Source organism: Trachinotus anak, unplaced genomic scaffold, assembly GCF_046630095.1.
Source record: "Trachinotus anak isolate AG129_WGS33_773 ecotype Australia unplaced genomic scaffold, CSIRO_AGI_Tana_v1 ptg000015l, whole genome shotgun sequence".
Classification (NCBI taxonomy): Eukaryota; Metazoa; Chordata; class Actinopteri; order Carangiformes; family Carangidae; genus Trachinotus; species Trachinotus anak.
Window position 1 is genome coordinate 12,139,961 of NW_027273866.1, and position 13,010 is coordinate 12,152,970.

The window sequence follows — 13,010 nt, forward strand, 5'->3', positions numbered from 1 at the left end:
AATCACAACATTTCATCTACACTGGTAAGTAAACAACCGTTAATGCTAAAGTTAGCAATGTAGCAATAGCAAAACTTACAAATAGCTCCTTTAGGAGGGATATGAGGCAAGAAATAGTTTTTAGAAAGATACTAGTAAGCAACAAGAAAGAAAGAAAGAAAGTTGTGATGATTTTATCTGAATATTATCACTCAATAACTGCAGCAGAGTTAGACTAACTCAGATTTTGAAGTAATTCAGTTTAACTCAGAGTCTTTCTTGTAGTTCATGTCGTGATCTATTTTAAAACAGACTGTGTGACTTGTGAGAAAGAAAAAATCTACATTTCTCTCTTATCCAAACACAGATCAGTGTCTCCACTGTCTCCACCTTGATTCAATAAAGTTCATAAAGCTTTTTCTCTTCACACTGTCTGGCTGGCAGCGAGGCAGTCGGCCAACTCTTCGAGCCACCCTACAGCTGATACACAGCAGGCCGAGCTTCACTTTTTTTACGTATTTTTTTCTTCCCCGTGCTTCTTGCCAAGCACTGGCAGCTGCCTATTTAACCAAGATATCACTTGACGTTCAGGTCTAACGATTAGATAACGCTGCTTTGTTTGATCAGACTGAAGTGTTTAAGCCTGCGCTGGAATAAAAACAAAAAAAATAGGCTGCATGGGAAGAGAAATCCACCCGAAAATGTTGCTGCTTTTATCTGATCCTGCTTTTTTCCCCCCATTTTTTCATTCCTACAAATCTTTCTCTTTTTTTTTTTTTTTTTTTTTTTTGTTGCCATGAAAACCCAGAAGCTTATGCTCCATCTAAATGCCAGAAGTTGAGTTTGCTGTCTGGCCTCACATGGAGTGTTCCCTCTTGTTTGATTTTGTCTGAGAGTTTAGTTTAAATATAAATGGATATGTGTGGCGCAGTGCTTCTGTTGTTTATCTCCTGTAAACAACAGATTTTCTCTCAGGTCTCTAGGAAGGGAAGGCAGATCCACAGAAAAAAAAGAAAGCTGCTTTTTGACTCTTGGAGTTTTTTGGGTGAGTGCAAATGCAAACACAGCTGAGGGTTTGTTTTGTTTGCTCTGTTGACTCTCAGTTTTACACCTCAGCTCATAATCAGAGCAGAAGGGAGGTAAAGCTGAGGCTGGAAATGGAGACGGACGGAGAGTGCCAAGGCCCGGACATGGAACAACCAGCCACTGTGTGCTGGGACAACAGAGAGAGGATTTAGCATCTCACTCCTTTTGTGCCAAACCACCTCTGAATAGCAGCAAATAATCTTTAACGAACTTCTTTTAATTTACTTGGACCACCACATCAGTGGGTTTGTTACTGCATCGGACTCAAATCCTCAAATTCAGATGGTGCAAAGTAATTTTTTTAGAAAGAGAACATTAACCCCGCTACAGCAAACCCCAACAAGCTCCTTCGGTGAACAAGGAAAAAGTCACCAAACTCCATTCAGAAATCCTGAAGTTTAACTTTACCTGTACAGGGTCAAACTTTGCAAAACTTGTGAAACATTTTTATGATCAATTATTTACTGTAAGTACCTTTTGATAAAATTCAGCATTGGAATACACATATCAGCAATAGAGGTTCTTTAAAGAAGCATCCATCTTCAAAATCTGATGTCTAGTACTGCCAACATTCCTCGCCTTCCTTATGTTACATAACACCCCTCCCATCAGCATCTTTAGTCAGTTTGTCCAGCTGGCATGTTACCACCTCTTGTGATAGTTTGCTGTTTGCTATACCCGTATAATTTACTTGAAAATGCTAAAAAAAAAATGAGTAAACTACAGCTTAGTGGAATATAACCTAAATATGTCTCAAACTCCATCTCATGATTACCTCGTCTTTCTTTATTTTAGGTAAGTTGCCATAAACTTTTCTCATAAATATTGAAGTATTTTGTGATTCTTCTTGGTTTGACAGTAAGGTATAGAAAATTATAAATACTCAACAATACACAAGCTGTAGATTAACTATTTATGTTTGTAAATTCCAGGTTTAAAGTTGGCTTCAATGACATCCTTAATGTTAATCAACAGAGTCCCTCCTGAATGATTTATATGAATAGTTCAATATTTAAGAAATGAGCCAATTTGCTTTGTTTCCAAGAGTTAGATGAGAAGACTGGTACAACTCACGGACCTGTATGTGTCATGTTTTTTTCCATCAGTTTGTGAGGGTGAATATTAATGCACACATGAGCCTCGACCTGCCAGTTCTATAGTGAAGAAGGCAGTTGATGCTGCAGCAAATTCAGGACAAATAATCATTGGATTTCCATGGCGGACAAATTAATCTGGAAGTTTCTACAAAGTGCATGCAACAAAATTTTAATCTCCTGATTGGCTGTTTCTCAGAAAAATACTCTCTTTATGTTTTTATCTTTACACAGCTTTTGAATCTTCATCAAGGAAGCAGATATTTTCTAATTCATTTGCTCATCGTTTTTACTCGACCGTCCTCCTGTGAAAAAAACAACCAATAGGTCATCTCTGCAAGCAGTTTATTGCAGCCCACAGATGTTTTATCGTCTGATGACCTCTAGCAGCCGTAGAAACCATGGGGGCAGAGGGCGAAGGTGGGTAATGTAGTATGAAGAGCAACAAAGTCCAGGTTAGGAGAAAGATGTTGTGGGTGGATTGATTGGCAGAACACAGGAGTTCCCATGGGAGACTGCGGTTTGTTTCCTGCGTGAAACTGATAGTCAACATTGTTGCTTTTATCCTTGACTGTTCCACAAATTTTACCACATGCTTATTATTGTAACCATCACAACAAAGGTTAAGAAAGTACCTATTTTAACCGAAACCCTAATCTTCTCCTAAATCTAAGCTCCTGTGGGTTGTATCCAAATGTAGGGACAAACGATCTAAATGGTGGTCTGGGTTTGAAAAAAGAATGTATAGAAATCTATAAATCAAAATCCCAATCGGACTCAGGACTAGTTTTCAACTCCAAACATTGTCTTCAGGTAAAATGAGTCCCAGGTGAATACAGCTAATACCTCCCACTACTTGCATATGGTCAGCAGGAGTGTTTCCTTTAAATGAACAGGGTAAACAGTTCCCTCACAGGAGTTACTCTGAGAGTGACACACAGTGATCCAGTTGTGCCTGAGTGATTTTCTCTTTCACTCTCTAGATGTATTTCTCTGAGCAAACACCCAGGAGCTCGGAGTCAAGCTGTCAAACTGTTTTGCAACCTCGCCAACAAGCCATCCTCTCTCGCAGCGAGGAAAACATCAAGTCAGGGTGAAAAAATGACTCACATCTCGGTGGTCGTCACAAGAAGTGTAATGGAAGCGACTGTGCCCAAGCAAACAGACCGGCTCACTTCTCTACCCTCTTCTTCAAAAAAGCTCCCATTACCGAGGCCATTACAGCGAGTAGAGACAGAGAGGCAACACAAACAGTTTGCCAGAACCCCGCTGAGCCCCCGCTCACCTTTCCTCGCATCACATCACATCGCCTTCAGACTCACTCATCTCATCTCATTTTGAGGTGTGTGTGCTCATCAGTCTGTGGTTACAAGGGAGTCACTGCACACACACTGATCAACTGTATCTCCCTGTGTTCTGGTGTTGGGCTTGTGAATGAGTGCATGAGCAGATGCTTATGTTCTGGAAAAGAAAAAAGAGACCACACTAGAAAAAAGCAAAATAATCTGTTATACAGAGAAATCCGTTGGTATCAGAGTGAAAAGATAAGACTTCCTGAAACTAGCATAAACATTAGACCAATGTAAAACCAAACAGCTGTGTTTAGATGATTGGAATATGAGTGTGACCCCCATGCATTATGTATTATTCAGGAATATTGTGACGAGATGCATTATGAATGCACCTACCTTGCAACAACCTCCCCGTCAGTCCAGCATTTATGACAGAAACATCTTAGACAAATCAATGAACTTCAGTTGATTTCATCCATGGAGGTTAAAGAAATTTGGATGTAGTTTTCCATCAGTTGCTGTCGACCAATACACAATCATCTGAACCGGGCCCACAACTGAATAGCAGAGACCCAGAGAGACCGGGTGCAGGAAGGTAATCATGTTTGCAGTATCACAACATCCTACCTGACGTATTTACTGCTCCAAAAAAAAAAGATGGTTTACAGTCATGTAACATTTTTACGTAGCCAAGCTTTGAGCAAAACCTTGTGACAGGATGCCGAAATGACTTTCAGGCCACATCAATGCTCATACGTTTTAACTTTTCCTATATTAAGGTTTATAGTTGTGTTTTAGTCTGGAGGTCAGTAACAGAGACTTTTGAAACACTCATGTTTGCTTCCCGATTCAGAGTCACAATGTATACTTCCCCGATTCATCACGCTCCTATCACTACAAATGGTGAATGCAGAATGGATAATGAATTACAAGCTTTGCTGACCTTGTTGTCTTTGCTAGCAACTCTTCCTGCATCTCGGTAACCGAATGCAAAGTAGACAATCTGCATGCACATGTCCAGTGGACATGAAAGGCCATGTGAGATCAAATTTTTCAGGTGTGTTAATATGGACAGAGATTATTTTTGATACGGAGGTAAAACACTCGTCTGTACAGAGTTTTAAATGTACTGGAGTGGACGTTTCCTCACTGCCCAGGCACTTTTATTTCCTGCTTCAAGATACAAGCTCTTACGTCTATAAAATTCTTAAAACAAGTTGATTTTTAACTAAAAACATCTTTGCATATTCTAATTTCAGTGGCAGATTTAATCATTTTCTATCAAAAGAAAGGGTTTGGTTCCCAACCTTTTTGCTTTGTGACTCCTAAAAATAAAGACGTGTCTACTTGCAGCCCCTCGTCTCCTCTTGCACATGTTGATGAAAGAAATCATTTAAAGGAAAAGATAGTAACATCTCAGCATGGTGCATCACTTTACTTGAGGGAGCACAAGATAGTCAAGTAATTAAAAATTAATCATTAGTAATTAGTTTTCTGTCGTTCATCAACTGCACAAACAAGAATGAAGAAAAAAAGATTAGAGATATTTGTACAAACTGTACAAATTCAGTGTTTTTTCTTCTTTCCTGTCCAATTAATCAGTATGCGACTCCTCCAATTCATCTCATGACCTACTGGAGGGGTTGCGACCCCCACGATGGGAACCACCGGGATACAGTATGTTTGTGTGTGACAGCACCAGAGACGAACTGTGACAGTTGCTCACTAGCGAGTGTGTATCTGGGTCAGCAGTAAAGAGCAGAGAGTCGAGAATGAAGTGGCCTCAGTGATCAGCTCCCTCCCTTTGTGCTGCATCTTTGTTTGGCCAGAATCTCTGGTGTTAATGATTAGTCCTGCTGCTTTTGTCCACCTCTCGCAGACAAAGCCGGTGCGAGTCAATTGGCTCTTGCCCACACAGACCGTGTGCACCGAGCCCAAAAGAGAAAGCAGTCGATGCTACCAGCCTGTTGGGGTTATCGGTGAAAATATGCAGCCAGATAACAGTGGCCAGATAAACCGCTGGGCACAAGAAGAAGAATTTGTTGAGGTTCCCTCATTTTTCTGGATGTTTCGCTCTTTGGATCATCGCAGCGAAGCAGTCAAACTAAACTCTGAGGCTGCCTTGTTGTTTAATTTTTAACTCCATTTTAAATGAAAAGGCCTCACCTTTCATCTCCCTCTGATCTGTTCCACAGGGGGGGTGGGGGAAGAGGAATGTAAGTGGAGGGGAAGGGTGTGTGTGTGTGTGTGTGTGTGTGTGTGTCTGCATACATGTGTTTGAGTGTGTTTGTGTTAATTTAGAAGTAAGGGTGTTGCGGGGGTGCAGGGGGGAGTTTTGTTTTCCTACCAACATGAGCAGTTGTGGAGAGCCAAGGAGTGTGTGTGTGTGTGTGTGTGTGTGTGTGTGTGTGTGTGTGTGTGTGAAGAGGTCATTTGGTCACTTTGGCCATCAGTACTCGAGCTGTCTGACTGAGCATTCTCACCATCTGTATGACCTCTCCTCCTGACCGACTGGCTTTTGTTCCCGAGCTCGCCTCCCTCCCACCGATGTTTCTCACAGAGCACTGTAGTGCAAAGGGTCATCGAGCCCGGCCTTCATCATCAGTCCACCCTCTTCTTTCTCACTTACTTTAATAATGTTGTCTCTCCATTTGGCTTTCCCAGGAGAATAAGCCTGAGAGCAATATCACCTGTAAAGTAGGATATTCTTTGAAGTAATTTACCATAAATGCAGAGATGGATTTAAACCCTTTTTTAGCACTTTCAGCTGCAGACTTGAACACAGACACTGTTATAAAAACTAAGCCACCACTTGCATGCAGCAGAGTTGATTTAGATGTGTCCAATTAAAGCAGATGTAAACATATATTTAGTTTTTTTATGTACTGATCTGATTTCATTTTGACATTAAAGGGTCTTTTTCTATTGTTCAGTATCAAAAAAGCCACATTTAATCTACTTAGAGTCGACGCTGTAAAACAATAAAACATGAATACTTTAAAGTGAGTGAATACGTTTTATAGCCACTGTAAATGAAGTTTATTGTCACTAACATTCACTTGATTAAACACTAAATTAGTCGAGTAGGTGTTTACAAAACCATAGTATGTGTAATTAGACTCAGGCCCAGAGAAAAAGCACCAAAATAAAAGAACTAATATGTGATGCCTGTAGCAGTACTTTCGTGCTGTGTACAGGTCAAATTAAAATTATTGTAAAAATCATTTTCTAGCTTGTAAATACCGTTCACATCAACATTGGAGCGATAATTGTGACCGTGTTTCTCTGGAAAAGTTCTGTCTTGACTTGGCAGGAAGGAATATGGAAATGTCTGGAAAACATATGGACAAGTTACATCAGCCAAGAGTCCATTATTCAAAGGGACTCAACTCTAATTTGATGTGATTTAAATCATGCATTCATTGATAATCGTTTAATCCAACGGTTCCCAACCAGTTTGAGAGGAATAAATTCAACTGCTCATACATGAGGTCAAGTGTAGGAGCCACAAAGGTCTGTCTACCTGATGATGCAGGTGCACTGCTCCTCCTTCCTCCGTCATTTACGACGTGTTGACGTAGGTTGTCACAAATCACAGCGAAGAGCTTGGCTCTCCTGGACAAACAGACAAATGACAGCGGCACACTCCTCCAGCCACTTAGCAGAGGGGCCGCTCTGCTTTATGGCGTCATAAAGTCGCCTTCTCAAAACACGGTTTAGGAGATGACTGTAATTGGCGTGTTGTTTAAAGCGGCGTCGGGTGCTATCACCTCTGTAATGACAGCAGTAATTAGCCCGAGGCCTGCAGAATACGGCTGATTAAATGGGTGGTTAATGGTAATTTACTGTTCACTCAGCACACTTTAGCTTGGACTAGTTAAACATGGGCTTGAGCTGTTTTCAGTCCTCTAATGATTGAAAGGCAATTCTGACTGAACCTCACATTATCTGCACTTTACCAGTGTTTAACATGTAACAGTTATGGGTGATAAAAAAACAAATGGAGGGAAAATGTTAAGCGTTTTAAACAATAAATATTGTATCAAATAAGACGAAACAACATCAAAATTGTACCGAGATAAATGGCAGCGTCTTTCCTGGATCAACTGTACCCAAGACAATCAGATTTTTTCTCTAATCCATCTGCTTTTGAGTTTTGTTCACATGTGTTAAAACCACAGCTGCACTTTAGTCTTGAGATTTTCAGGTTTTCCTCTATATATTGTTGGGAACAGATCGAGGTATTTCACAGGAAGAGTTTTTCAAAATGTCATATCCTGGACCTTAAATCTGATTTTTTTTTTTTTTTTTTTTTGGTCCCACAAAAAACTGTTTTAGCAGTAATACTGGTGACTTATTTTAACTGTCTCTTCATAATCTGTTGAGATAACCAGGGCCTCCACAAGAAAATAGTTCAAAAACAGCTCTGACACACACACACACACACACACACACACACACACACACACACTAAATTATCTCTAATCCCTGACATGTTCCAGGGCCCCTGTGTGGCTCTGGGGCCCCTGATTCTTTCAGGATTCATCCCTTAATGGCATCCCTGGAGATAACTAAAGAGAAATTTGAATTCTCTGGTCACAACAAATAACTCTAGACATCAGGACACAGTTTTAACTCTCGGAGTGACATAATAGCAAATGTATTTCTGCTCTTCCCAGAGACCACCTAGAGCCCCTTCCAGGGCCCCTTGTGGCCCCCAAACCTCACACTGGCAAACCACTGAGTAAGGCTCATACAGCAGCTCTGGGTTCTGCAACAACTTCTCCTTGATTGATTTTTTCTGAACGAAGTAGAAGGAGCGATGGGAGGCGCTTGGACCATCCCTCACTTGCTGCCTCCAGCGGGCCCAGAGGGGCGGCGCGCCGAAATGTGATCTCCCCCCCCCCCCGCTGCTGCAGCCCGGCGGAGGCAGAGGCAGCCAGGAGGCATCCTGGACCACGGCGGGACCGGAGAGACAGTAACAGCGTCAAGTCCGCGAAACACACACACACAAACACACTGAAACACACGCAAGGGTTGAGCCTTCAAAGTAAAAGCCTAGTCTTGCGATTGTTTTAATGACTCATTTGTGATCCATGTGACTCACTTAGGTTATTCCTCATCGCTTTTGTCATGTTTCTTATTTGGCCTATTTGTAATCACTGATATTTAGGCTGCGGCATAACTCAATATATAATATAGATAAATCTAGCCTGTTAAAAGCATTTAAAATAACTTATTATCTAAACAAACAACAAAATACATAGGACACAATAGGCTAATCAAAAGATCAAGATGACATAACTGACAGTGAAATAAAATTAAATTCATTACAGATTTTAAAGATGTGGGACTCAGGTGTTGAGGTTGCTCCTTTAGATCTGTTTAAACTGACTTTATGTCTTGAAACAAAAGATTTTATATCAGTGAAAACAAGTGAACTTCTTAATTTCTCTCATTAAAACTGACTTTTAGCTTTTAGCTAACAGGCATTTTGACAAAGCTGCCGAATTAATGTCGTCTTCTTCTTTAATATAATGTTAAAAAAAAAAAAAAAAAAAAGTACCTTAGAGTGTAGTAAAATCATTGCGTCACCAGTTCATCAAATAACTCACGCTCTTATTGTGAAACTCCATCCCGGAACTCCTGTTGCCTCCGAGCTGGGCTGTCTTGGCGGCAGCTCCTACTTCACATGCAGCCAGCGGAGGAGAGCCACCAGTGCGAGTTGGTTGACCTGAGGCTACGAAGCACACCGACTGGCATCCGCGCTGGAGAGGAGCGAGGAGCCGCGTCCCTGCGTCCCGTCCCCTGCGTCCCGTCCCCGGCTCCACACGGCTCCGCACGGCTGCGCTCCACAGCAGGATGACCGCGTCCTGGACGTTTGGACACTTTGGGCAGCAGCGCGCAGTGGAAAACGGGATTTAGTGAAGAAGTTGGCTTTCGCAGCGGCGGTGCCCGAGCCGAGGACTTTCGCTGTCAAGTCGTGAGGGGGATTTCTGACTTTTTTCTTTCTCACTGTCGCCAAAACTGCTCCCCGGAGCGCGGGGGCCGAGGGATTTAAGAGTAGTTTTGGGGTTTTGTGAAGTTTACCGGAGAATAAAAGCTGTTTTCTTCTGAATGCTTGGTGACATCTGAAATCTGAAAGGCAGAGATTTGCTGTCAAAACGGAATACTCTGGGTAAGTAGACCTATTATTATTATTATTATTATTATTATTATTATTATTATTATTACAGTTTCTTATTATGAGCCTCTGGGTCATGAGAGAAATAGCCTCACTTCCTTGTAGATGTGCGTCGGACAGGTTGAGCTTCCCAGTCTCTAAGCGTTAAGTCGCCGTGTTGCACTGAAGAGTGTGTGCAGAGTGTGTGAAGCGTGGAGCTGCGGGGACCAGCAGCCCCACGGCCGTGGAGCTGCGGGGACCAGCAGCCCCACGGCCGTGGAGCTGCGGGGACCAGCAGCACCGTGCAGGTGGCGCAGAGGGGAGCGCTCGGTCGGCCCGTCCTTGGTCTGTGCGTACTCTGCGCGTCTCGGCTGGTGTCAGCGAAGTGAGGAAAGGACGCAGTCTGTGCCTTTTTTCTTTTTTTCTACCACTTCGGCGTGAGGAGAGAGCGCAGGGGAGGTTCATGTCACAGCTCATATATGTGCTGGATTCGCTGTGTGTGGTTCGTTTCTGTGGATGAAATTACGCACACTGCGAAAAATCACTATACGTTTGAGCTGGAAATATTTTTTTACTGTTTCATGTTTTTCTTGTCTTCAATGAAAATCATCTCGCTTGAGAAAATGTATCAAAATCAAAAGTCATCCTGATCCCACCTCATTTTAAAATACTGACACCTTGGTTCCCATTAAATTCCTTGAATGGTGGAAACATGTGGAGGCCAGTGGTACAAATATAAGGAAAACGAGGGTTATGAATAATTACATTACGCTCGTCTCTCAGCCCTGATGAGGGTTGGAGATGCCCATTAGATGCGTCTGAGATGAGTTTGGTTTCCACTGGTCATCAATCAAACGCCTCCTCCCATAATGTCACTGTTAAAAAGTAAAATATTGCCTGTCCTGTTCCGGCGAGGACGAACACGCCTTTTCTTCTCTCTGCAACAGTGACGTCTTCTCTGGTTCGGAGCATGAATTACACATCAGCCGCACTCACTAATGCCTCTGATCATCTCTGAAGTTTCTCCAGAAAGCAGCAGACCCCCCCCCCCCCCCCCCCCCCCCTCTCTCCTCAGCAGCAGATCAGTCAGCCCCTCTTCAAACACAGGCGCTTCAATGGGATTCAGATGGTGATTTTGGCCACTCAGCTCAGCTTTGACTTACACCATGACAAGTCATCACCGGAGAAAATTAATTACCGGATTATAGCTGGGGGGGGGGGGTCTGAAATGAGATTTGGGAGCCGTAAAACAAGCGTGCGGGTGATAATAGTTGGCCTAATGCTGCAAATTAATTGTATCTATTGACCCGAGAAATAACGCATGCCAGTTTGCTGCGTTTTCAATCAGAGGCGAGCCTCAGACACAGTTCGGTTCCAAATGAGACTCTGATTGCCTCTTTTCATTACCGAAATTGGCCTGAGACCATCGCCCTGCGTGCAGGTTTTGTGCCTCTTTTCCTCCTCTTCTCTTTCAGAAAGGAAGAACGCGGCATTAATTGGCTCCAACTTGTCTAATTTGAGAAGAAAAGCTGATCTCTGTCATGCACAAACATCCAGTCACTGGTATGTTCCAGTTAGAAAATCCTTATGTTTTGCAGCAGTGACCTTATCTGGCCTCTGTGGTAATTTTCCCGCAGGACTCTTGTGACTTAGAAAATGTCTGTGATACTCAATTATAAACTTTACTGGGCTTCATTGCTCTACATTTGATTCGTGAACAGACCTGTATTCCTGCAGGAGCTCACACTGAGCCTGTAACCTTCAAAATAAAGTTAACAGTAGCCGGATAGTACTTAATGATATTTTCTTTTTCCCCACTTCACATGGACATCCATGTTATATGTCTGAGACAGTTTCTATCAACGTAATTAAGCTTTATAACAGCTTAATTTCCCATGGTGTCTGCAGATACAGTGTCAGAGAGTGTGATCTCTGTCTGAAGACCTTCCTGTTTAATTATATTCAGTGGTTTCTTCTGTATTCCCAGAGGGACTGAAGTGTCCTTCTGTATCCTGTGTTTGATGCTGAGGACAAATGTGTGGACAGGTGCTGTAGTCTTTTTACACGTGCAGCATAAGACTCACGACACGACTGACTGAGTGTCAGCCGGAGGTGAGCTGAGTCCACAGCCTGCAGCGCATCCACACCTGGAGTCACACTGCACCTCTGACAGCTCGCTCTCTCTCTCTCTCTCTCTCTCTCTGCCTCTCAGCTGATCGATATCTCTTCTCACCTGAGGGTGCTGTGTGGAGTGAGTGCTCTGAAGAGAGGAGAGGGTGGTGGTGCGATAAAGGCAGGAGAGGAGTGGAGAGGAAGGGAGGCAGCGGGCGAGGAGCGGAGACACTAGAACAAAAGGAGGAGAAGAGAGAGTGTAGATGATATGGAAGACGACCCTCTTGTGTTTCTGTCTTTCCCTTCTGCGCTCCGCCCGGCTGCTGTTTGCACTTGTGCTCTCCCCCCCAAAAAAAACCCAAAAACCTCTAATCCCCTTTTCCCAAAATGACAAAGTGGATCTGGCCTTGGCTGTTGATTCTCCGGCTTAATAATTAAAGATTACTGATGCTCCGGAGAGGTGTGACGAGCACGTGATTTCCTGGCATTGATCCTCACTGAGGGGAGAGGGATGACAGGGATTTGAACCCCGGTTAAAGCACTTCTCTGCCTTGGAGCTATTACAATGTGGAGATAGTTCTGCATGATTAATATTCATGCATTATTCACAGCAGTGGCTGTGTTTCCCTTTTGATGCTTTAAGAAAATGTTAGCATGAAAACACTTCGGAGGCTTTGAACCTCCACGCTGGGTCTTTGGGATCCATACCGCCTCCTCCTCTTCTTCTTCTTCTTCCTCTCTGCTCCTGGAGGTTGTTAAGTGAAATCAAAGTGTTTTTAGTTGGTGTGAAGAGTTCATTCTTAATGTTCTGCATGTCCACTTTGGTGTAAAATATTTCCTGAAACAGGATGTGAGGCTACTATTTTGTCAAGTAGGGGCAAACATTACCTACTGCGCTTACACTGACTGTAATTAGTTTCAGTTTCATGCCATCAATCAGCAAATATAAGGCTGCTCCTCAAACTCAAGGATTCGCTTTGTACGTGAGGTAGTCTAAACTAATACCTGTCACCAAATTAGTCGACGCAAAAAGCCTGTGATGTTTTCCAGTGTCTTCACATGTGGCTCAAGAGGCTGTCAGGCTGCCTGTCTAAACACATCTGCAGCACGATGACTCCGACCAACTCTGCAGCTTTGTCAGCTCTCAAAGTGAAGTGCCCATAAAAAGCGGAGATTTTCTGTGTGTGTGTAAGTGTGTGTGTGTGTGTGTCTGCCAGAGAAAACTAAACTTTTCAAATCAGAGAGAGGGCCTGCAATCAGCTACCTCAGCGCCCGGAGAGCGAA

The 13,010-nt window shown here is 43.0% G+C and overlaps 1 protein-coding gene across 8 annotated transcripts in view; it reads left to right on the forward strand.

Annotated features, from left to right (window-relative positions):
* The first annotated feature begins 9,170 nt into the window (after nt 1–9,170).
* Nucleotides 9,171–13,010, forward strand: part of fgfr3 (fibroblast growth factor receptor 3) — an 81,279-nt gene continuing 77,439 nt past the window's right edge. For 4 of the 8 annotated variants that reach the window (XM_071497455.1, XM_071497454.1, XM_071497456.1 and 1 more), the window contains exon 1: nt 9,171–9,629. The gene's annotated coding sequence lies outside the window, so the exon portion shown is untranslated. The remainder of the gene's footprint in view (nt 9,630–13,010) is intronic. The other 4 variants (XM_071497450.1, XM_071497452.1, XM_071497449.1 and 1 more) reach the window with 2 other exon arrangements.